This window comes from Delphinapterus leucas, chromosome 18 (genome assembly GCF_059928025.1).
Source record: "Delphinapterus leucas isolate spDelLeu-1000000601 "Yukka" chromosome 18, BTC_Dleu_Yukka2, whole genome shotgun sequence".
NCBI lineage: Eukaryota > Metazoa > Chordata > Mammalia > Artiodactyla > Monodontidae > Delphinapterus > Delphinapterus leucas.
Genome location: NC_143146.1, coordinates 74,313,774 through 74,340,352, shown reverse-complemented (window position 1 = coordinate 74,340,352; position 26,579 = coordinate 74,313,774). Strand labels below are relative to the sequence as shown.

Here is a 26,579-nt window from a genome sequence, read left to right as displayed (position 1 = left end):
TCAGGATGTGGACTGGACTGGATAAACTCACTTAAGTAGTGAGTGTAGATAGAGGAGGATCTAGGGTGGAGACCGGAGGTTACGGTTACTAGATTTAGCAAATAAAATAGAAGATGCCCAGTTAAATTTGAATTTCAGATAAACAATAAATACTTTCTTTTAGGGTATGTTCCATGAAAAATTTGGGACATACTTATAATTTTAAAAATCATTTGCTGTTTATCTGAAATTCAGATTTTATTGGACATCCTGTAACTTATTTGGTAATCCTACCCGAGGTACTCCTGTTTTTAGATGAAGTAGAGAAGGATGAGAAGTAGAGAAGAAAATGTTCCACTTAGTGTGGCTGTGTATCCTATTTCCCCATAAAACAACTATTTATTACGCTCACAGATTCTGTGGGTCAGGAATTTGGACAGGGAATAGTGGGCATGTGTGGGGTCTCAGCTGAAAGACAAAGGCTAGATCATCTCAAGGCTCACTTATACACATGTCTGGTGGTTGATGCTGGCTGTTGACTGGCGTTTCGGCTACGGCCATCTGCTGGAGACTGTACTTGTGGCCTCTCTGTGTGGCCTGAGATTCTTGCCAATATGATGGCTGAGTTCCAAGGGTGAAGAGAAAATGAGAAGAGGCAGAGACAGAGAGAGATTTTGTCACTCAAATCTCGTGATTCCAGGTAAATTGGTACATTCAACAAGGAAACTTTAAAGGGGAAACTCTTCCATGCCTTGCCTTGTGCGCTGGACCATAGTAGGGATGGGAAGAAAGTGATTGCTCACTTGTCAAATATTTATGGACCAGGCCCTCTGCAGGGCACTGGAAATGGCCTCTGCCATGGCCTTAGCCATGGCCTCTGCCCTCAAAGCACTCACAGTATGGATGGATATGTGAGGTGGGAACAGATATGTTGGGAGAATCAGGGCTGGGTATCCCAATCAAACCCAGTCCTGGCTTTGGGGGGAGAGGATGCAAACGTGCAAAAGCTATTTAGATAATCTACTGGGTGACTAAGGATTCACAGGGTGAGACAGAGGACAATCTGGGAGAGGGGGCAATTGGCATAGGTTGCGTTAGCTTAGAAAGACTGTGCAGGAGAAACAATTTGAGCTAGACTTTCTGGGAGGAGGAGAATTTAGATAGTGATCACTTTCCTTAGCCAAAGTAACATCATAAACATCACCATCGTAAACAGGTAGAAACCTAGTAATCACATAGTTTAGTTGAAGTTTTAGAAGAACTCACACCTTCAAGTACATATTACATATATTCCCATTCAACTTTAAATAAGTACTAAAAGCTCCTTAACCTATGTTTTTCTATCCTCTCCTCTCTCATGAAGAAACTCCAGGAGTGAATTTATCTTTTCTTTTTAGTCTTATTGAAATATTTATTTAAATAATAACATAACCATTCACCCATATTTTCCCAGCAATAATGTGACCCAGTAGGAGGAGACCCAAGTCTTTCCAGGTCACAGAATCCTCCATAAAAGGCTCCCTGGGGAGCCTTCAGGAGAAGCAATGGAAATGGGGTGACTTCTTGATATGAAAAACATCTCACCAAGCAGCCAAAATTTCTGAAGACTGACTGCAAACCACAGGGGCCATCACCACTCAGATGGCATTTGCCATTCCCCACATTTTCATAATTTAAAATGTCAAAAGTACAGAATCGTTGAAAGACTAGTACAATGACTGTCAACGAACTTCCACTACCAAATTCAACTATTGATAACTTTTTGCTATATTTGATTTATCATTCCACATATCCACATATATCTTTGAGTATAGAAATTAAGTTACAGGCAGGTCACTTCTATGCATTTCAACAATCATCTTCTAATCATGAGAATATTGTCCTACACAACCATAAGAAATTTTCAGAAGTCTTCAATACGGTCTAGTAGCCAGTCCATGTTTAAATTCCCCTAGTTATTCCCAAAGTGTCTTGGTTTTTCTTTCTTTTTTTTTCCAAGCCCAGATTTACCAAGTTTCTCTTATTGTATCTGGTTAAAATGGCTCTTTAGTCTATTTAAATATGGACCAGTTGTCTCACTTTTTTGTGTGACACTGATATTTTGCTTTTGTTTTTAAAATCAACTGTATTGAGGTATAATTTAAATTTAGTAAATTGCAGTCATTTCAAGTGTATGTTCATACATTTTGACAGATGCATCAATGTAACCAGCACCCCAATGAAGATACAGATTTCTATCATCCTGAAAAACTCCTTTGTGCCCCGCTGCAGCCATTCCCCTTCTGCCCCTGGTCCCAGGCAACCATTGATCTGCTTTCCACTATCATAAGGATTTTCTGAAGAGACGAGGCTGTTTGTCTTGTAGAACGTCCCGCATGCCTAATTGCCTCCTTGTCATGTCATTACCTTGATGCCCTAGCTATTGAATTTTCTGTGCATTGAAATTAGGACTAGAGACTTCGTTAAGTGCAGGTTAAACACTCTGTAGGTGGAGAAAATACTCCATAGGTGATATGGAGTACTTCCTGTTGCATCATATCAGGAGGCTCAATGCCAGGTGTACCATTGTTAGGGATGCCAAGTTTGCTCCCTTGGTTGAGCTGTTGAGCACAAGGGCTTTTCTTGGTAAAAGTAAAAATTGGCAAGTCAGGTATGGGGTGGTACTTTGGTCATGACCAAAGATTCTTCCATCTCCCCACAACTTTACCCAGTGGTTGTAGCATTCATTGATGGTTCTTGCCTGAATGAGTTATTTCATAGGGAGTTGCAAAATGATGATTTCCTAATTCTATCATTTCTTCTACTTTTGTTATCTGGTATTCTTTGGTAAAGAAGAACTTTCTTTCATGAACTGGGGAGGAACTTCAGCTCCTAAAAAGGCAGAGTAAATGCTGATTCCTTTACCCTTAGTTACAATTAGGGAAAATTTGAGCATTGAAAAAGGAAAGAAAACAAACCATAATTGAAAGTAAAATACTGAACAACTAAAACTCTGATTTAATTTTATTTTTGCCTGTGTAATACAAGCATTAAAGATGGTTTATTGCAGAGCATTGTGAATTGTACTGGTAACTCTTACTAGGCTGCCTGTTAGTTAAACCTTCATTTAACATGCAGGTTTAAGGCTGGCACACTCACTGCATTTCCCCCTTTAGTGACTTGAGCTGATAGAGGGGAGGGATGTGGTCTTTGGAATCAAATGCATCTGGGCTGAATCCTGGCTCTGCCACGTACTTCCTGGATGGCTTTAGGAAAGCGTTTGACCTCTCTCAGCCTTACTGCTTCCCTCTGGAGGTAGAGCAGTGCTGAGAATGAACGCAGGTGCCATAAGCAAAATGTCTGGCTCAGGTGAGCAAATAATCATCTTGGATCCTTTCGTTTCCCTTGAAGGAGAAGTAGGGACATGAAAGAGGAGCTGCCTTAGCTTCAGAACCAACAGAGAAGTGGGGCTGATCAGACACATAAAATTGTGGCCACAAAGGCAAAGTCATGATTAGCTGTTGGCTTACTCTTCCTTCCTTTACTTATCTGGTGCTTATTGAGTGATGTCTTTATTCTAAGAAGAGAAGGGGGCCACCACATGTGTGTTGCTGCCGTGGTCCTGACCCGTCCTTGGGTGTGGGGATTTCTCCTGGGACACTGATGCTGATTCCCATCCAGCCTCTCCCAGGATTTGTGAAGCCAGAAAGGGAAACCACTGCAGGGTGGGAAGGGAGGGATGGGCTGGATGCTGATGGACAGTGGCTTCTAGAAAGGCAGAGCCTCTGAGAGAACCAGGAGGAAAAGGGAAAACCTGTGTTTTAGCACAAGTTTCCATAAGCAGTTACTATGCAAGAAACCACTCCAACCATGAATAGAGTATCAAATGAATGAAAAAAGCAGGAAATATATGTATTAAATGATGCAAATCATGTGCAGGAGTTGATATGAACAAACACACTTGTGTGGCCGGGTGAGGGGACGCCAGCTGGTGGAGGTGGCTCAGAAGATGCCGCCCTAAGAGGAGATGTGCCAAAGGGAGCCATGGTTTTCTCTCAAGTTTAGTTTCCGTCTTGAGGAAAAGTTTGCAACTTTCGCGCGGTTACAGAGGAAATACTCCACGTGGCTGATTTAATGTAGTTTTCCTCCAGAATACTGAGATTTAAGACCACTATTTTTCCTATGTTTGGAATTGTAAACTCATAAAAATATACGTGCTCCTAAATAATGTAAAAGGCAGATACTGTTCCAAATAATTGGGGAGTTTCTTGATTTTAAAATACATAAGCTCATACATTTTAGAGGTTCAGCAAGTGATATGATTTCACAAAATCTGTTGTGATACTGTGACCTGATGGGAATTTTTAAAAAAACAATAGCACCCTAAGGGACTTCCCTGGTGGTCCAGTGGCTAAGACTCCGAGCTCTCAATGCAGGGGCCCGGGTTCGATCTCTGGTTGGGGAACTGCATCCCACATGCCACAACTAAGGATTCCGCATGCCGCAACTAAAGATGCTGCAACTAAAGATCCTGCACGTGACGACTAAGACCCGGCGCAGCCAAATAAGTAAATAACTGTTAAAAAAAAAAGCAATAGAACCCTAAGAAGATTTGAAAATGGAGCAATATTACAAGCATCAAGTGCCAATTAAATAAAGACACAAGGTAACTTGAGAGTGTTATATAAATTATTTTAAAAAGTGCCTCATGAATATATTAGCAGGGATATTTATAATGGAATTATAATCCACTCATACACCAGACATTCTGCCCCTGAAATCTTGTCGTCAGGAGACTGACAGCTAGACAATTAATGTAACCACATGGCTGCTCAGAGCACTGTATCAAGTATGGATAATTCCAGGTGTGCTACCCAATAAAAATGGACCCTCTGCCCTCATGTTAACTCCTTTTAACAGGCCTGGTGGGCCAAGGATCAATAACATTTAAAGCTACAGAGTTTTAGATGTGGCCGCCAAAGCCAGCAGCACCAGCTGTGCTGGGGGAAGAAGAGGCCTTTGGCACCACATGCAAGACAAAACCCAAAATATTTCAGAAGAATTTCAAATTTTCAAAGTTCTCTTTTCATGAGTATGTGTTAATGAGTTCCAAGGAAAAGCCGGGCACGATTAGGAAATGTCTCAGGAAAAATGGGATGCAGTCATGAGGAGGACGAGGGTCCTTCCAAGGTGGCCTTCTGCTCAATGGAGATTTAGAGATTCATTTTACAATCTTCTTCTTGCTGACATCAACAAAGGGCACAGCTGGTTGAGGGCTTTCACTTTCCCCTACTGGGCTATGACCTGGCCAAAGAAGCGCTGCCCCAAATTCAGGGACGGGCTAGAAACCCAGCACAGGGTGTGTGTGTGTGTGTGTGTGTGTGTGTGTGTGTGTGTGTGTGCGCGCGCACACGCGTGTGTGTATACACAAAAAGATGCATATCCAAGCGGTCAGCTGACCCTGAGGGCATCTGTATAAGTGTGATGCTCTCTGTTGGTTACTGTGAATCTGTGTGCTTTAGACGGTTCTAACATGTTAGTCAGTTCCTGGTTGTTATGATTTTTTTCTCCCTCTGAGAATATTGGAGGGTCCAGATCTCTTCATTATATCAACGTAAGTCACTAACTTAGGTGCTTTGAGGACAAAACCAGACACAGACCCTACCCTTGAGGGGTTTACAGAGGAAGGCAGTAGTTCTCAACTTTGGTCTTGCACTGAAATTACCCCGGGAGCCTTGTAAAATGCTGGAGCCGGTCTCACTCGAAGAGATCCTGACTTAACTGGCCCAGAATGTGGCCTGGCTCCTGAGTGATGCTAATCTGCATTCAAAGCGGGAGTCATTGCAGTACAGGAGAGACAAAGGCTCCCGAAGTCCATCAGCTGAAGAGGAGGAACAGTTTCCAGCCTCCGAGAGTGGTACTACCACTATATGAGCACTATGGGAGTGAAATAAATTTGAAGTTACTGTTCTCCTTTATGTACATACATACTTACTCGTGCATGTTTGTATGTACGTGCACACATATATATTACAGATGTGATATACTCTTCTTGTGATAGATCCGGTGACAAAGAAGTAATCCAGGAAACATACCTCCCCCTAACTCCACACTCCCACTCCCTAGTGTGTGCCACCCACAGTAAGTGCTCCCTGTGCAATTCCCCAGGCTCCTTTCTGTGCATTTTGAGCACCTACACATACACATGTACTTCTATGCCTACAAAAGTGAGATCAGGTTACGTAATTTGATTTTTTAAAAAATTTAACAATTTTCATGGCTACACTTTTTTTTTTTTTTTTTAAGAGGGCATGGTGGTCATGTGTTGTTTTGCTGTTTTGGTATCACCCTGAATCCGGTGACAGCATCGCCAATTTGCTTTGGAGGAGCTACGTTTCCCCTAACAGATGCAGTCTGGTGGAGCCGTCAATCAAGATGCCTGGATCTCCTCCACTCAAAGGATGTCCACCTAGGTGCCCCCAGTTTCTGCACCCTATGCATGTTGTGATCCCTTGGTCCTTTCCTGTCCTTTTTTTTTTTTTTAAAGAAGATGTTCGGGGTAGGAGTTTATTAATTTATTATTTAGTTTTGCTGTGTTGCGTCTTCGTTTCTGCATGAGGGCTTTCTCTAGTTGTGGCAAGTGGGGGCCACTCTTCACCGCGGTGCGTGGGCCTCTCACCATGGCGGCCTCTCTTGTTGCGGAGCACAGGCTCCAGATGCGCAGGCTCAGTAATTGTGGCTCACAGACCCAGTTGCTCCGCAGCATGTGGGACCTTCCCAGACCAGGGCTCGAACCCGTGTCCCCTGCATTAGCAGGCAAATTCTCAACCACTGCGCCACCAGGGAAGCCCCATGGCTACACTTTTTAATAGCTATTCAGTGTTCTTGGCTGTTTGGTATGGATCATTCTCTTGTTTACTTAGCCTCTCCCCTATATGGACATCCTTTTCTGGTTACTTTTGTTTTAATTGATGTAAAAACTCTTAGAGCAGTAACACCAATAGTTCAACAAGCAAAATTAAAACTATGACTCAGAATCTCATTCCGATTTAGTGAAGAACTTAGTCATTGTTGTCTTATGAAAGTCACAAACCTTTGTTTATGAATCTGGAACCATTTCTGACTTAATGCTTGTGCTTTAGGGCAAAGAAAAAATGGAGAAATGTTCTGGAAAATAAGTATGGTTTCTACTGGAAACCATGAAGGGAACATGAGTGTGATCATTTTTGTGTGGGAGGAAAAGAATTAACAATAGCTCAATAGACTAAAAGAAAAAGGAAGCAGAAGGGGTGCAGCGGCAAGCAGACACCCCCTCACTACATTTCTGATTCCCTCCCTTATTTCGAGATGAGGCTGGTTATGCATGTGTACATCACTTGGGGTGACTAAGCTGAAGGTGGTGTGGAAGGCAACAACTGTCTCTCCTCCGTCACTGGCGTTATGAGCAAGAGATGCTGAAGGGGGAATCAAATCAGGAGCCACCTTCAGCTTCACTTTGAATTTCATGAAATCGCCACTGCTCTTGTGGAGAGCGTCACCTGCTTCTGAGAACTCTCAGCTGGTGGTGAAACCAGCAGGTAGATTTTCCAGGCTGGAATGCAATTGTGCAAGCATTCAATTAGACGTTCATTCCATCTGAAATAAAAATCATACCGTGCCCTGGCCCACAGTTTACCAGCTGCCTCCAGCATGGCGTGGAAGGGATTGATTGTTTAGAGCCTGATAAAAGTGCTGAGTTACCCTAGAGGTAACAGCAGATGTCTCGATTCAAGAGGTCCTGAGAGAAATTCTCTGGTGCTTGAGCCTGGCACTTTGCCTGACCCTAGCTAGTCAGAGTTAATACTATCATTTATCAGGCTTATTATACTGGATGTGCTTATTTAGAAACATAGCTGCTTGGGGTTTAGAAATGGATTATTTTGCCTAAGAAACAGATGAGAGGAAAGAAAAACAATCAGCATTCCTAGCCAGGCAGTTTAATTTCCCTAGAATTTTTTCTCTTCTAGTAAATAATTGTATCACGATATTTTGGGAGATATGTCTGGGAAAACACCCAACATACATCATACGCTAATCCTAACGGAGCCAGGAGTTCCGGAGGCTTCTGGGGCCAAGGAACGATGCATCCATAGGGCTGGGGCCCAGCAGAGGGCTTGGGTTCCAGCCGCGTGGGAGGGAACATGACAGTGGCCTTTCTCAGGGGAACAAAGTATGGTGCCAGGCAGTGGGAGCTCAGGAATCAGATATTCAGAGGAGTGTTGGCCCCTGGACAAGCTGGGGAACCCCCACCCCCATCCAACAGGAAGTTGAGAACGATGCAGCACCTCACATGGGGAGAGGTGGAGCCTGATCAGGACACCCACCAAACACCCTGACTGCTGGTGTCCACACCACCTTCACTAAGCACCTACCACGTGCCAGACAAAAGCCAGGTGCTCTACATGTGCTAGCTCTTATCGTCACTACAGCCTTGGAGACGGATATAATTATTCCCATTTTACAGATGAGGAAAATGAGGCTCCAGGGAAATTAAGCTACTTGTCCAAGGTTAGCTGGCTTGCAAGTGGCAGAGCCAGGATTCAAACCCAGGTTGTGCTCTTTGCTCTGTGTTGCTGTGTCCTAACGAAATGTAGTAAATATGGTAAGAAATGTGTACCAACCCTTTTGTGGCCATCGCTGAAGCGCCGGAGGCCAAAATGAAATTCATTCCCTTTGTGACTTCTGACTGAAGTGAGAACCGGAAAAGGCATTTCAATGTGCCTTCCCACATTCGCAGGAAGATTATGTCTTCCCCTCTTTCTGAAGAGCTGAAACAGAAGTACCGTGTCCAATCCATGCCCATCTGAAAGTATGGTGAAGTTCCAGTTGTATGAGGGCACTACACAGGGCAGCAAATTGGCAAAATAGTCCAGGTTTACAGGAAGAAATATGTCACCTACATTGAACGAGTGCAGTGGGAGAAGGCTAATGGCACGGCTGTCCATGTGGGCATTCACCAGACTAAAGCTGGACAAAGACCACACAAAGATCCTCAAAGGTAAAGCCGATCTCGCCAGGTAGGAGAGGAAAAGGGCAGATATAAGGGAGAAACAATTGGGAAGATCAGGAATAAAGTATTCTTATATACAACTTTCATTAAAAACTTAAAATGAAAAAAAAAAGTGGGTACCAAAGAAAATACAATTCACATAACGCTCTTAATGATCCATATATGGATCAAACTATGTCTTCAAGATGGACTTCCTGGGGCTTCCCTGGTGGCACAGTGGTTAAGAATCCGCCTGCCAAGGCAGGGGACACGGGTTCGAGCCCTGGTCCAGGAAGATCCCACATGCCACGGAGCAGCTAAGCCCGTGCGCCACAACTACTGAGCCTGTGCTCTAGAGCCCATGAGCCACAACTACTGAGCCTGTGCTCTAGAGCCCATGAGCCACAACTACTGAGCCCATGAGCCACGACTGCTGAGCCCGTGTGCCTAGAGCCCCTGCTCCACAGCAAGAGAAGCCACCACAATGAGAAGCCTGTGCACCACAGCGAAGAGTAGCCCCCACTCGCCACAACTAGAGAAAGCCCGCGCACAGCAACAAAGACCCAACGCAGCCAAAAGTAAATAAATAAAAAAATTTTTAAAAAAGATGGACTTCCTTCCTCCAGCCTTGACATGAACAATGATGGCAGCCTCTGTTGCTAGTGGCCAAAGAGTGGCACTGCAGACACTGGAGGATCCCAGTGCTCTCAGAAGTCAAGGCTTTGCTTTGGTTTTGGAAAGACCTTATAAAAATTTGAGAATGTGGAGGTGGTGTGTGTGTGTGTGTGTGTGTGTGTGTGTGTGTGTGTGTGTTGGGGAGGGATTCCCAGAATTGGGACCAGAGTGAGCGGTGAATGGACTTGACTACTTTTGGGCTTGAGGTCCCTCCCAATCCAAGGGTCACCCCAGAAAATCCAGGGCCAAACAGATGGCCTTAAATACTTTGAAATGAAGAAGAGCAGCCAAGACATAAGGAGAAATCATCAGAAGCTCCTAACCCATCTCTCTGGTTCTTTGAGACACTCACAGCTGGTAGTTATCCACGGTGTGACCTCTGAGCTCCACCACAATCCAGGGATGCAAGCAGAGGTTCAGTGACCTCCAAAAGCTAAGCCTGTGGGCTTCAGCCAGATGGGGCACCTCGCACGCCCCCCACAGGAGACTCTGCTCTAGGGGAGCAGGGGCAGGAGCAGGGGCAGGAGGTCCAGGCTCCTCTCAGCCACAGTTTGCTCTTCCTGCAGCCCCCGAGCTCCAGCAGCATGAGAACGAGAAACAGAGCTGTGTGCTGCTGGTACAGGGACTTTGTGTCAGGTCCCTGGGAAAAGAAGATGGGCCTCAGTGTAGCAGGGTGATCTGTCATCATTTTCTGGGAGCTAATCATAAGCCAGAAACCAGAACTTCACCAATTTTGGACTCTCCTCCGAGGACAGCAGGCAGCTGACAAAGGCTGCTTTCAGTTTAACTTTGGGCAAATGGTCCAACATGCTGTGACCTAGATTTCTCGGCTGTAAATAAGATCAAACAACTTGTCTGAAACTGGGCCACAACAACATCGTGAAAGGTGCTGTATAAGCCAGGGGCTGCGGAATCATGGCGTCTCAGAAGCCTGACAAGATCATTTGGTTCATCCCCTACCTTCACACAGGCACATGCTTACGGAGTCTGCACAGAGGAGGGGCTGTTCTCATTTTATCATCCTTCTGAGCAGATTTCACACCGTTGTCAGGCAATTTTGATAGTTGACAGCTTGTTAAGAAATCCCCCACTTGTCCTAATTCCCACGTTTTGCATCCCCTGCACCACCCCTTCCATCGTCCTTGGCATCCCTGGTACTCGCTGTGCTGACGATGACCCTCCCGTTGCTGCCCCAGGTAAGGGCCATGCCTCTGAGGCAGAAGTCAACATCTCTGGAGAAAAGAGACAATCTGAAGATCTCTGCCAGGAAAGAAGAACATGGAGGGACAGGAGGTAATCCTTCAGGACCAACATGAGCTTAGAGGATGCCCATGGGGTAGGGGTTATAAAAGGCTTCTGTCTCACGGAGGGAGTGCAGGAGCTGGACCAACAGTTGTCCATGGGAAGGACCTCAGGACGAACATGTGACAGCTGTGTGCATAACTGTTGGTTGCACATGGCTGAATGTGCTTTCTTGTCCCCTTGGCTACACTCCAGATCCCCCCACGATAAGCATTGCCTCCACCCTTCCCTCGGGAGGGAACTTTGATGGAAATTTTCAGCGGTACTGGATCATAGCATTTGCTTTGTGAGAATATTTGCTGTTGTCCCTATTCATCTTGCTGGCCAGATGTTTCCTGGTCCTTCTCTAATTGCTTCATTCATTCCACAGACATTTATGGAGCACCTACCATGTGCTACGTGTGGAGGACTAGCTATGAGCACCGTATGCCTGGTGCCTGTCCTCAGGGAGTGTCCGGTCTACAGAGAGGGGCTCTCCTGTTCGTGAGCCTGGGCTCCTGCCTTTCCCTTGATGTCCCCATCGCAGGCTCTGCCCGGACACCAGCCTGCTGCCCAGGTGGAACACCCCTCCCGGGCTGTCTCCCTGTTGTGTACCAGCAGTACCTTCTTTTTATTTTATTTTTTTAAACATCTTTATTGGAGTATAATTGCTTTACAACGGTGTGTTAGTTTCTGCTGTATAACAAACTGAATCGGCTATACGTATACACGTATCCCCATATCCCCTCCCTCTTGCGTTTCCCTCCCTCCCACCCTCCCTATCGCACCCCTCTAGGTAGACACAAAGCACCAAGCTGATCTCCCTGTGCTATGCAACTGTTTCCCACTAGCTGTTTTACATTTGGTAGTGTATATATGTCCATGCCACTCTCTCACTTCGTCCCAGCTTACCCTTCCCCCTCCCCGTGTCCTCAAATCCATTCTCTACGTATGCGTCTTTATTCCTGTCCTGCCCCTAGGTTCTTAAGAACCTTTTTTTTTTTTAGATTCTGTATATATGTGTTAGTATACGGTGTTTGTTTTTCTCTTTCTGACTTACTTCACTCTGTATGACAGACTCTGGGTCCATCCACCTCACTACAAACAATGCAATTTTGTTTCTTTTTATGGCTGAGTAATATTCCATTGTATATATGTGCCACATCTTCTTTATCCATTCATCTGTCGATGGACACTTAGGTTGCTTCCATGCCCTGGCTATTGTAAATAGCCACCAGCACCTTCTCAATGTGTGTGCGCTCTCTGAAGGAGGACTCCCAGCCAGACAATCCTGTGCTCTGCCTAGGAGGTGATGTTAGGAAGGTACGTGGTCCAGGGGGTTCCAAAGGGGTCGGTGGTGTTGTGTGGATGCTGGGCTACTTCTGAGCCGGGGGTCACTCATTTCAAGACTGTACTGTTTCAGAACAGTCATAACTGACAAGGAAAGTCCACTAGGCTGCTATTAAAGGAGCCAGATGCTCACTCACATGTCCTCAACAATGAGTCACAGTTCATCCCCAGACTTAATGACATAACAAAGCTTGATGAAGCCCCTGGTACCGGAACATGAGTGATAAGTTAAGGGGCCTTGGTAATAGGACTGGACGTTCTGGCACAGGACCAAACCCTCACCAGCCAGTTTCAAGCCACCAGTGTGGAGAGATCACAACCATCTTGCTGTCATTCCAACCCCTTGGCTTGGCATCGTCCGGCAGAGACAGGGTGAGAGTTAAACAGACGACACAGGATGAAACAAGGCAGTGGTATTTTAGAGGCAGGTAATGTGCAGGTTACCCACACAGGCGTTTTGCCTCTCGATCAGCTCTCCCTCCTAACTACTTTAGAGTGTTTTCTAGAAGCGAGGAAGGAGAAATTTTAACGTTCTGTGGGCACTCTTATGAAGTGTTTAGAAAAAGATGCAACTTAAAACCTGCCTGAAACGAGGGTTTGGAATGACCTCTTAATGCTCACATCCACATTTTCCCAGCTGAGTTCCTCTGTAGGCTTTGGCCACAGCCCTCAGGGTGAATGTAGCACTGAGCAGAGGGGAGGAGTGCCCAGGCAGAAGCCTCGGGAACTCCTGGCTCTGTTAGGATTAGCATATGATGTATGTTGGGTGTTTTCCCACACATATCTCCCCAAATATCGTGATACAATTATTTATATTTATTATGGAAGAGAAAAAATGCTGGGGAAATTAAACTGCCTGACTAGGAATGCTGGTTGTTTTTCTTTCATCTGTTTCTTAGGAAAAATAGGCCTTTCTCTGAAGGGGGCAGGAGAACGGAGACCCATGAAATCTAGCTCCCTCTTCTGCCTGTGAATCCAACATACCCCACCTGAGGTGTAACTGGGCTTGCTGGTCTTTGCCTATGGCAGGTAGTGTGGAGTCTGGGTACTTGTAGCACTATTAGTAATAGTAGTAGCATCTAATTACTTCTGAGGATATGGAAACTATAACTGCATATCTTCATATGGAATTGATATCTGCCTTTAAAAGTGAATTGGGAAGTGAATTTTGGAGTGTCACATCTTATTTTTCCATTGACTTGCATTATTAAATAGGAATGTATTCCTTTAGAAGAAAAAAAGAAAAGGATTTTAATAAAACTCCATGAAGGAATACATCACATACACAGAATACAAAAGTTTTTGTATAAAATCCTAGTAAGGATACCGAAAATCAGTTACAAAATGTAAACAGGAACCTTTGAGTGTTAATTTTCATGACAATTGCCTAACGTTCTATAACAGGAGCAACAATGACAGCCCAGCTGCCGAGAACATTCTGGACAGGAAGTCAATTTTCATGAACTCTTTTCTAAAATCATATAGCAGCATAAAGTGCTGTTTTTTCCCCTCTGTTGATCAGATCCTGTATCCTAGAACCTTGAGAGTCTAATCTGTGGCATGATTACCTTAAAGCTTTGGGTTTGATTGGATCTGAAAGGAGAAACAAAACTATAGATGTCATCAGGAGCACTGTATCAGTCACGATAGGCTAGGTTTTGCTGTGACGACAAACAGCCCCAACCAGAGTTTATTTCTTGTTCCTACCATGCGTCCATTGAAAACTGACAGGGAGCTGTACTCACTGGAGCCACTCAGGGACCCGGGCTGGCAGGGCAGCTTCCACCATACGTGCTGCTAAGAGGGAAATGGAGGTCTCTGAGGGCTCACACCAGCAGTGAAATGCTCAGCCCACAAGAAACACAGACTGTCTACTATCACTCATTGCTAGAACTAACCACACGGCCCCACCCCTCCAGAAAAATCCAGACACGCCCTGTCCTGTGCCTGGGTGGGGAAGAGGTATCCAGGAACAGTGCTAATGTCCACCTACGGCGTTTGCTGATACACTTTCAACCATGAAAGAGGAGGAAGCAAAGCTGGTTCTCACCCCCGGGGAAGGCAAAGGAAGGGAAAGAGTCTCCAGGAAACGTACGTGGAACCAGCTTCCTAGTCTGTGAGGGGAAGAGAGTCCTTTTCCAGACAGACAAAATATGAGAAAGGTCATCACCAAAATAGCTTCAACGAAGAAAATTCAGAAGGATTTACCTTAGACAGAAGGAAAATGAGCTCAGATGGAAGCTCTGAGATTAGAGATATGGGGAATGTGGGGTATATTGGTTTCCCGATGCTGCTGTAAGAAAGTTCTACAAGTGTCAGGCGTAAAACAACACAGATCTATTCTCTGGCAGTTCTGGAAGTCAGAAGTCCAAAATTAGTTTTCTTGGGCTACCGTCAAGGTGTCGGCAGGGCTGGTTCCTCTGGAGGGTTTGTGGGAGAATTCGTTTCCTTGCCTTTTTCAGCTTTTAGTGCCGCCTGCATTCCTTAGCCCATGGCCCCTTCCTCCCTCTCAAAGTGCATCACCGTGGTCTCTGCTTCCAGCACCACACTGCCCTCTCTATTCCAGCTCCCTCTCGTTCTCACCATTGTGAATACACTGGGCCCACCCAGATAATGCAGAATAATCTCCCATTTCAAAGTCCCCGTTTCCATGTAAGGCACCAGAGTCACAGGTTCCAGGGATTAGATGCGGACATCTCTGGGGGAGAGGGTGTCATTATTCTGCTTACCACGCCAGGTAAATATCTACCAAAACAAGGTTGGTGTAGCTGTATCAGACAAAATGGACATTAGGGCAAAAGTCATTCCTAACGATAAAGCAGTACACTGATTATTTTACCATCATACATTGGTAAAATAATCAGTGCACCAGGAAGACACAATAATTTGTAACATGTATACCCATCGTAGAACTTGTCAACATCCTTCAGCCACAGGCCACTAGGAACACACTTGTAGACTTAAGCATCGCGTGCAACCAGGCAATTTCATGTAGAAGTCAAGAGAGCACAACCCGAAGAGAGTAAGCCCCTGTGCATGGTGGGTGCTTCATCAGGTCCAGCCGACTGGAAGACACTGTCAGGAAACAGCATTTCCAGGCCACTGCTTTACGGGAAGCCCTGCCCTGCTTTGTCTGAATGGCTAATGCCTCGTGTGAGCCTTGGTTCTGCATCAGAGCTTCTGGACTCTTTGGGGAGGGGGGGGCTGGCCTCCATGGCCCTGCCTCTTCCCCCTGGTCTTTCACCTTCTGTGGTCACCTGTGGAGGGGGATGCACTGAGGCCACTGGCTGTTTCCCTGTAGACCCCCCTTTCTCTTCGATGACAGTAAGGTCCCCTCTGGCCCATCCTCCGGAACCCAAAGCCGCCCTACTGAAGCCCTCCTACACTCAGGACTGAGCATACCACTCCCGGCAGAGGCTGCTCCTCTTTCTGCCGGGCCTGGCTCAGCACCACTGGCCCGCCCTTCCTCCTTCCACCCTCAGCCTTTCATGCCGTCCACGTGTTCTGGATGAGGGTCACAGGGTCTCTTCTGTTGCTCTCCCTCATCCCTCCAAGCAGGGGTCTGTTTTGATGCCCACACTTCTGAGTGAGCATCACACAGCCCTTCACCATTACTGGATCCTCACCACACCTGGGGGACGCTTTTATGCTCCTTTTAAAGCCAAGGAACAAATCTTCAGTGGTTGAATTTCCCACTTTAGTGAGCTGACGGGCATGGGCATTCCCAGCGCCTCTGACACTTCATCTCTCTCTAGGGCACATTCACTTATTCATCCACTTACAAGTAGTTTGGGTGGTGATACATGTGATGTAAACCACGCCAAGTCAGAGGACAGAGAGTGGCCACCTTGGAGGATTAGGGGGCGGTCAGGAAAGGCTTCTTTGGGGAACCGATGAGGGTGCCTGTTGAGCAGAGCCATGGGAAGGCTCGGAGAGCAGTTTCTGCAGAGAGAACAGCAATGCAAAGGCCCTGTGGTGGAAACCAGCTTGGCGGGTGTAGGGGACCTCACGGTCTGTCGGGGTGAGGAGAGCAGAGCGAGTGCAGGGGAGGAGGGAGCCGCATGGGCTGAGCCTAGACCAGGCAGGGCTTTCTGCTAGTGGAAAGGAGTGGGGATTTTAGCATAAGTAGGAGGGAAATTCATGAAGATTTGTGTCTGGCACTAATCAGTCAGGATAGGCTAGGTTTTGCTGTGACAACAAACAGCCCCAACCAGAGTTTATTTCTTGTTCTTACCATGCGTCCAAGGCAGCTAATAGGGCTTGAAGAAGAACTGAAAGACATAGCGCACACACACACACACATACACACACACACACACACACAGACACACACACACACACACACACCCCACTCAGCAATATTTACAAAGCAAGCCAGGCACGAGTTCATATTCCTGTTATTGGGGGTTGAGTGTGAGTATAAAGAATGTCATGTTCCTCAATTTGTAAACTCAACACTTCCATGTCCATTATTAGAAAATATAATCCTTTGCAGATAATTCTTTTCATGAGCAGTGATATGAACCCGTGGACCAGGGGAAGGGCTATCACAGGCTGAGCCTCGCCAGCAAGGCCTCTCCTCTTCAAGGGCAGGCCTGGAGCCCACGGATCGCTCAGATCTGAGTCGAGAGTGTGGGTGCCCTGGCCCATCTGGACGATGCATCTTCTTTTTTTTTTTTATATTTTATTTATTTATTTTTGGCTGCGTCGGGCCTTAGTTGCATCACGTGGGCTCTTTGTTGCGACACGCAGGCTTCTCTCTAGTTGCGGCACATGGGCTTAGTTGCCTGGCGGCATGTGGGATCTTAGTTCCCTGACCAGGGATCAAACCCACGTCCCCTGCATTGGAAGGCAGATTTTTAACCACTGGACCACCAGGGAAGTCCCTGGAAGATGCATCTTCTCCCTTCCTTCCTGCTCCTCTGGCCTCCTGCCAGGTGATCTGTCCCCGTCTCTGCTCCAGAGAAGGGGATGCTGTCACTAAGAACCATCTCCACACCCATTCAGTCTCCATCTGTGCCCCAGTAGGTGGTGGGCTCCCGCACGTCAGCACTGAGGCCACTGAGAGCCCGGCCAAGACTGGAGGGCGTGGGGAGGAGAGAGGATGAGGGTGGGCCCTCTCCCAGGGTGGGCAGCGGGCAGGGCGGGGTGCCGCGGACCCTGCCGGGAAGTCTGATGGCTCTTCGGAACACCCACCTCTGAGTGGGGAAGGGCACAGCCCTGACCTTTAGCCTAGAGCGAGCAGAGGGCAGCTTTGGGGACCTGCTGTCCTTTTATGATTAGCCTGGACAACAGCTTTGAAGTGCCCTCACCAGGTGTAACAGTGTTGCTATTGGGAATGTGACCAGATAATCATCTAGTCAAAATGCAATTGTAAAATACCAGAGCAGGGAGCTTGGAGGGGCTGATGTGGGCCTGGGGAGAACCAGCATTACCACTTTTGAGGGTTAACAGGCCTCCAGAGCTGGTCCTTGAACTCGCTGGAGTTATCTGCAGCCTAAGCCGGTTTGGTCCATCAGGTGCCGGGAGACCCACCTCTGCCGCCATCCACAGGAGGCCTAACCATGGGGGGATTGTGAGACTCAGGTGATGGTTCTGTGGCGTCTGACGTGGCCTCCTGGCCCAGCTGGGCCTGCTTCTCAGGCCCCAAAGTCCTGTGGCACTGACTGAAAGAGGGAGGGCGTGTACAGCCTCCTCCCCAGGCTGTGCTGTCAGCATGGAGGTACTTTCAGCTGGAAAGAAAGACCCCTTCATGGGGCAGCAGGTTTCTCTGGAAGCTTGTCCATGGCCTGTGGCCGACCTTCCACTGCTTTTCTGCTGCCAGGCCTCGCATGCCCACCTCCTCCACCCGGTGTCTGTTTCCCATTCCTTTAGCAGCAGCAGTGTAGGCTCTGGGGCCCCCCATCTCCTGCAGACAGGCCCTCTGGGGGTTCAGCCCTGTCTCCTGGCCGGTGGGGGGGTTGGGCTCCCTGCTGCTGCTGGTTCTGGTCGCCCCACTGCCCTCTACTTGGTTTCTTAGCTCTTCCACCCTCTGTGGCGAATTCCCGCCCTAAATCATGGGGAGGGGATCCTATTTTCACGGTTGAATGCTAAATTGTACACTTAGAGATTTCTACCCACTCGGGTGTCTGATGAAGACCCAGACTGGACCAAATCGTCTCACTGAAAAGGGAAACTGAAGAAAGAGACAGAGAGACAAGCAGTTTTTGAAGGAACGGCTCCCAGGGAAGCTGGTATAGCATGAGGGGAGGAGGTGAGAAAGGGTGTGATCTCAAGAGAAAGTCCCCAGAGCCTGGCTGGCCCCTCCCACTAGGCTCTGGGTGTGAGTTCCCCTTAGAGGCATCTGGACTGAAGCTGCGCCCAGCAGTCACTTAACCAGAAGTGGGGGGAGGGGGGTGAGTTCCCAGGCCCCCTGAGTGGCTCCAGTGGTCTGGGAGCCGCAGTGCAGAGGAAGACCCAGATACGGAAAGAACACCAGAGGGTCGGGGAGCACAGAGCAGAGTCCAAAGAAGGCAGGTAAGGGAGGGGCTCCAGGGGAGAAAGTAGAGAAGGTGTGGGCTCTTGCTGTGCTCGGAGGAGAAATCTCTGTAATTTGGCAGTGAAAGAATACTTGTAGCTTACCCCAGGCTGTAAGGGGACCCTGGGAGCAGGACAGCGTCCCCAGGACCCCTCTCAGTGCAGACCCAGAGGAGGGCTCAGAAAACCCCTGCTGCACCTGGTGGCCACTCTCCCCACCATCAGGGCTCCCTCTCGCCAGGTCAGGGGATGGCTAACCCCCACCAACACCAGGATGTTTCCTCTCAGGTTGTTTGAACAGAGAACCTGAAATTGCTGTGTGAACACCTGTTCATAAATGAACACACTTTTGGTGATGCTGTTCACAAAGCAGTGTAGGTTCTGCAGATAAATTAAGGGCTTCTGGATCCAAGATCAACATAAAAGCAACTGCATTTTGGTATAACAGCAACAAACAGAAGATGACACAGAAATATGAAAAACTTGGGGAAAAATAACTAAATATTTACAAGACTTCTGTGGTTTGTATTGAGCATAAAAGACCCAGAGGAACATACACAATATACATGGACTAAAGACTCAGTGGGTTAAGGACATCAACCCTCCTCTAATTAATCTAGAGAGTCAGTGCAGCCTCAAAAAACCCAACTGGGTTTGTCTTGTGGGACTCCAGAATCTGATTCTAGAATGCATGTAGAAATGTGAAAGCCCACGCAGGGTCGGGATCATGGCTCACTGTCGGGGAGAGGCAGGAGGGTGGACAAGGGGGAGGGGACTGCACGGGCCCCTCTAAGGAAAGGACAGCGTTCTCTCTCTTCATCTGGGTGGTGGTGACTCTGGTGTTTATTGTCTAATCTGTAGCTGATCTATTCCACATTAAAAAACATAGTGAAAAATAAAAGCAGCAGTAGAGAGGGTGTCTGGGAAGGAGCTGGACTGAGGATCCAGGCAAGAAGTGCTGAGGGTGTGAACCAAGTGCTGGCCGGGAGAATGGAGAGGCAAGGATGGCGTCATAAAGCCTCCAGGTGGTGGCCCCCAGCGTTAGACCCCAGGGGGGTGGACCCCAGGGCGTCAGTAACTGATGCTTCACTGAATAAGGGCAAGGGAATTGTCTAGAACACCCAGTAACTCCCAGGTTTCCATCTAGGAGACTGGATGATCCGTGGTGGGTAGGGTAGCAGGGGAGTGGGTTGGAAGGGATGATACATTCTGTTTAGGGCAAGTTGAATTTGGGGTACTTGTGGGAACACCCGAGCAGATTGTTTAGTAGTCAGATGTAAGGATTGTAGCTCCGCAGAGCCAGTAGCCAGCTGCCTTTGAACAATGTCCAGCCGCTAAAGATTGCTCCATGGGGTTCCTTCCTCTTTCTACTTGTCAGGAGAGGCCAGAAACCCCCCCAGGCGCTGGTAATTTTGTAGCCTCAGTCACTGAATGGCCTCTCTCTCGTGGGTCATCTTTCTTTACCTAAGCACAGAGTTTAATGATCTTTCAGGCTCCTTTTCCCTCAGTTATATTGTGGAACTGCTCATTATGGTACTTAAGAAGCTCATTTCCCACATAAACCTTACTAGAAATCGAATTCCTTCCCTATAAAAGGGCAGCGCAGTGACCTCAGCTTCCCAGGCTAAGTGGAGGAGAGAGGCACCGAAAGCTACAAGTAAACAGGAAAGGCAGAGGGAGTGAAGGAAAACGTAATCCTTATTCTAGGCCCTGGGGAGCTTGAGGGGAGGCTCCGTCTGCTCTGGACCCAGATCTGGGACTCTGCCGCAATGTCTGGGCCAGGAGCACCATGGGATCACCTGGAGAGAGGTGACCTTCCATCACCTATCTAGCCCAGGCAGGTAGAGTGACCTGCTAAGGGGACGTGGCTGGAGGGACAGTCAGGGCTGGGGCTGGGGGCAGAGAGGTGCCAATGCCCATGGCTTGAGAAGAACTCAGCCTTTCATGAGCCTGGGAGTGACTGTTTCCTTAAGATTTTGCACCCAAGGCACTTCTCTTGCCTTGACTAGCCCTGGCCCCAGGGTCGCAGACCCAGGACAAAAACTCAGACCTTGCTATGCCTCGTTCACTGTTCTTTCTGCTGTACCAGCCTCTTTGGGATCATCTCTCACAATTCAGCTCGCCAGGCACCTCAGGGCCCCTCTCTCTTCTCCCTGGCACTCTGCTCGTGCTTATCTTAGAGTGCTGATCATTGTAAGCCGTTTCCATCACTGGGAGGGGAGGCTCCCCGACCCTCTCTTCCAGGAGTGCCCCAGGCAGTGCTGGACACCGCAGGTGCCGAACAAGGAAGCACGTGAAGAAGCACCATTCCTTGAGGTGTCCCCCTAACCAGAGAGAGCAGGGAGGTTTGGGGAAGTCCTAGTACTCACTCCTTTGCCTCACAGCTTGTCTCTGTTGAGTTAGAGGTTTTGACTGTTAATTAGACCTTCTATTAATCACATGCCCAGGGACAGCCAGTCTCAAGCTTCTCAAAATAGCCCCTAAGAAGCAACACCTAAGGTGAGACATGTAACTAAGTCCCCTAACTGTGCAGCCTGCCTCGTGAGACCCCAGCTGGACTGCATTCTGTTGGGTGGTCTTCCTGGTACCTGCTTTTTAGAAACTGCCCCACCCCCATTGCATCCATCCTTCCGTCCATGGAGACTGCCATGTTTTTAACAATGCACCCCGGTTTCCCCACTGTATTCGACTGGCCCAAGGGTGGGCAAACTGTAAACTCTGAGCCACTTCCTCGTATAGGAGTTTAGAATTGGGCCTGGTAGAAAAATCAGTCTCTCCCTAGGGGCTAAATTGTGATGTGGAAGTCTATGGCCACTTCTGTTTGCAGTCTGAGAAAGAGAAGGTAGACCTGAAAGGGAGAGAAATGAAGCAGAGGTGAGGGCCAGAGAGGTAGAGGGCCGGCTTCCCTGTGATTCCAGCTGCGGTTCCTGAGCCCAGGGTCCAGGAACCCATGAGCTGCCCTGCCCTAGGTCACGAGGGGTTCTGCTGCTTGTAACCAGAAAAGCCCTGGTGAACTCAGGACTCAGCACAAGGGCGCTTGATGACCCCTCTGCCCGATGTCGGGGCCCAGCCTTGTAGCAGGGATCGGGACCCTGTTCTGGGTAAGGCCTGGCGTCCTGGATGCTCTCAGCTGGACCTTTGCTTTTCTCACCCTATACTTGCAGCTGAGTCCTGCCTCCTCTGACTGGCTTCCTTGAGGGTGACCACTGGTTCTTTCCCTGCCTGGGGCCTCTACTGCTGGACTCAGCTTCTAGGTTCTGCCCACCTGTGGGGACACCCAGCTCTTTGGCTGGCCCCACATCATCTACTGCTATGTCCCGTGAGCCTCTTGCTTTACTGCCTTTGAGCCTACTCCCAGCATCTCTTTGGGGTCAGTCTCCCCAGATGCTCCTTTCCTGAGCCTCTCCCTGCCTTCCTGACGATGGAGTGAATCCTGGGGGCAAAGCCTCGCTGAATCCTAAGATACACAGTCTGCTTGTTTGTGTTTTATGTTTCCTTACAAATTGAGGAAGGGGACTTCCCTGGTGGTGCAGTGGTTAAGACTCCGCACTCCCAGTGCAGGCAGCCGAGTTCCATCCCTGGTCAGGGAACTAGATCCCACATGCATGCCACAACTAAGGAGCCCACGTGCTGCAACCAAGACCCGGTGCAACCAAATAAGTAAATAAATACTTTGTAGAAATTGAGGAAGATTGTCCCTCAAGCTCCTGAAAAAGGTAATAGAAGGTCACGATTAGTGCCAGAGTCTACACAAGTCAAAAAAATGGGTGGAAACACTGCATCTTGCCCCACTCGTACCTGTGGTGCCGAGTTGGGGTGGACATAAAAACCATCAAACAGGCAACCTCAAAAACACCCCCATCATACCAATAAACTACTTACATATTCACCACCCATATAGACAGACATCCCCGTAGATTCGTTAGCCGCTTTATCAAAAATTTAATACTAGGGCTTCCCTGGTGGCGCAGTGGTTGGGAGTCCGCCTGCCGATGCAGGGGACACAGGTTCGTGCCCTGGTCCGGGAGGATCCCATATGCCGCGAAGCGGCTGGGCCCGTAAGCCATGGCCGCTGAGCCTGCGCGTCCGGAGCCTGTGCTCCGCAACGGGAGAGGCCACAGCAGTAAGAGGCCCACGTACCGCAAAAAAAAAAAAAAATTTAATACTAAATCCGACACAAGCCGCATAACACAGCGATATAAATATCACTTGTACACAACAAGTTGATGTAGCGTAAACCTCTAAAGCAAGGCACTGAAAACACCTAGATGGGCTTGCTAGTTCCATAAACACACAGGTTTGGTCTCAGCCTTTCTTTTAATTTTTAATAGAATTACACATGCATGTATCCACATTCTGGTGAGAATGCCCTCTAAATCACTATGGTTAAAAGGAGCAGGTATCAAGCACTCTGTACCAGTAGCTCACAGCACCTTGCTCAGATACACTCCTGCAGGAGACAGCAGTGATAAAAATTAAGCCATAAACGAAAGTTCGACTAAGCCATATTAATTAGGGCTGGTAAATTTCGGGCCAGCCACAGGGTCATACGATCAACCCAAGTTAATAGAAATATGGCATAAAGCGTGTTAAAGAGTAATGCAAAATAAAGTTAAATTTTAATTAAGCTGTAAAAAGCCATAATTAAAGTAAAAATAGGCTGCAAAAGTGACTTTAGCACATCCTGATAACACGACAGCTAAGACCCAAACTGGGATTAGATAGCCCGCTATGCTTAGCCCTAAACCCAAATAATTACAAGAACTAGATTACTCGCCAGAGTACTACTAGCAACAGCTTAAAACTCAAAAGACTTGGCGGTGCTTCACACCCCTCTAGAGGAGGCTGTCTATAATCGATGAACCCTGATAAACCTCACCAGCCCTTGCTAATTCAGCCTATATACCGCCATCTTCAGCAAACCCTAAAAAGGAGTAAAAGTAAGCACAACTAGAGCACATAAAAACGTTAGGTCAAGGTGTAACCCATGGGGTGGGAAGACATGCGCTACATTTTCTACACCCAGAACATTCTCTTATCTACACGAAAGTTTATGAAACCGAAAAACCAAAGGAGGATTTAGTAGTAAATTAAGAGTACAGTGCTTAGTTGAATAAGGCCATGAAGCATACACACACCACCCATCACCCTCCTCGAGTATTATGACAAAAATCACAACCTGTTGGCAGATACTAGTGGATTGTATGAGAGGAGATAAGTGGTAACAAGGTAAGCATACTGGAAGGTGTGTTTGGATAAATCAAAGCATAGCTTAAATAAAGCACCTAGTTTACACCTAGAAGATTTCATAACCTCTGAAGTCTTGAACTAAATCTAGCCCACACCCCTCTCCATTATAATAGCATGAACCAATCAAATAAAACATTCACCTAACATTTAAAGTATAGGAGACAGAAATTTAAATACTAATGGTGCTATAGAGAAAATACTGTAAGGGAATGATGAAAGAAACATTAAAAGTAACAAAAAGCAAAGCTTATCCCTTGTACCTTTTGCATAATGATTTAACTAGCAAAATTTTAACAAAGAGAACTTAAGTTAAACCATCTGAAACCAAGCGAGCTACTTATGAACAGTTACTAGAACACACTCATCTATGTGGCGAAATAGTGAGAAGATTCGTTAGTAGAGGTGACAAGCCTAATGAGCCTGGTTGTCCAGAAAAAGAATTTCAGTTCAACGTTAAATAATACCAAGAACCCCTTATAAGTTTCAATGTGTATTTAAACATTAGTCGAAAAATGTACAGCTTTTTAGAGATGGGTACAACCTTAACTAGAGAGTAAAAACAAAACACCACCATAGTTAGCTTAAAAGCAGCCATCAATTAAGAAAGCATTCAAGCTCAACAATAAATATATCTTAATGTCAGTATTAAATTAACACCTAGTCTTATTACCGGACTAATCTATAAAATTATAGAAGCACTACTGTTAATATAAGTAACAAGACACATTTCTCCTTGCACAAGTTTACATCAGCAACTAATAATATACTGGTAATTAACAGTAAATAAATATAGCCCAACACTAAACTATTTATTAAATATGCCGTTAATCCAACACAGGTGTGCACCCAAGGAAAGATTTTAAAAAGTAAAAGGAACTCAGCAAACACAAACCCTGTCTCTTTACCAAAAACATCACCTCTAGCATCACTAGTATTAGAGGCACCGCCTGCCCAGTGACAACTGTTAAATGGCCGCGGTATCCTGACCGTGCAAAGGTAGCATAATAATTTGTTCTCTAAATAAGGACTTGTATGAATGGCACACGAGGGTTTTACTGTCTCTTACTTTTAATCAGTGAAATTGACCTCCCCGTGTAAAGGCGGGGATAACAAAATAAGACGAGAAGACCCTATGGAGCTTCAATTAGTTAATCCAAAAAAAACATGATTAAACCACCAAGGGATAGCAGAATTTCACATGGATTGACAATTTTGGTTGGGGTGACCTCAGAGCACAAAAATACCTCTGAGTGATTAAACCTTAGATCACTAGTCAAAGCACAGCATCACTTATTGATCCAAAAAATTGATCAACGGAACAAGTTACCCTAGGGATAACAGCACAATCCTATTCTAGAGTCCATATCGACAATAGGGTTTACGACCTCGATGTTGGATCAGGACACCCCAATCGTGTAACTGCTATTAAAGGTTTGTTTGTTCAACGATTAAAGTCCTACGTGATCTGAGTTCAGACCTGAGCAATCCAGGTCGGTTTCTATCTATTATGTATTTCTCCCAGTACAAAACGACAAGAGAAATAAGGCCCACTTTAAACAAGTGCCTTTAAAACAATTAATGATATAATCTCAACTTAATAAGCAAACACAAAACAATCACCCGAGACCAAGGTTTTAGTTAGGGTGGCAGAGCCTGGTAATTGCATAAACTTAAACCTTTATACCCAAAGCTTCAAACTGTCTCCCTAACAAAATGTTTATAATCAATATCCTAATGCTTGTTATTCCTATTCTTTTAGCCGTAGCATTGTTAACATTAGGAGAATAAAAAATCCTAGGCTACATACAACTCCGAAAAGGACCAAACATTGTAGGACCACATGACCTACTTCAACCCATTGCCGATGCAATCAAACTATTCATTAAAGAACCACTACAACCAGCTACATCTTCCACCTCCATATTCATCATCGCATCAGTCCTAGCCCTGACTGTAGCCCTAACAATATGAATTCCCCTACCCATGCCATATCCACTCATTAACATAAACCTAGGGGTGCTATTTATACTAGCCATATCAAGTCCAGCCGTGTACTCTATCTTACGGTCCGGATGAGCCTCCAACTCAAAGTACGCACTAATCGGGGCTCTACAAGCAATGGCACAAGCCATCTCATGCGAGGTACCACTATCAATTATTCTCTTATCTGTACTTGTAATAAATGGGTCTTTCACCCTATCAACCCTCACCACAACACAGGCGCAACTATAGCTGATCTTCCCATCATGGCCACTGGCCATAATATGATTTATTTCTGCCCTAGCAGAGACCAACCGAGCCCCGCTGGATCTAACAGAAGGAGAGTGCGAGCTCGCATCTGGCTTTAATGTAGAATACTCAGCAGGCCCTTTCGCTATGTTTTTCCTAGCAGAATATGCTAACATCATTATAATAAATATATTTACAACAATCCTGTTCCTGGGAGCATTTCACAACCCACATACACCAGAGCTATATACAGTCAACTTCATCGTCGAAACACTGTTGTTAACAGTGTCCT

General features: G+C 46.7%; 1 long non-coding RNA gene and 1 pseudogene across 2 annotated transcripts in view; one reads left to right on the top strand and one right to left on the bottom strand.

The window, feature by feature from the left end:
* LOC149746883 (uncharacterized) overlaps positions 1-26,579 on the bottom strand; it is a 61,041-nt gene that overhangs the window by 15,476 nt on the left and 18,986 nt on the right. The window lies entirely within an intron of this gene.
* On the top strand, positions 8,655-9,250 carry LOC111175062 (large ribosomal subunit protein uL24 pseudogene; annotated as a pseudogene).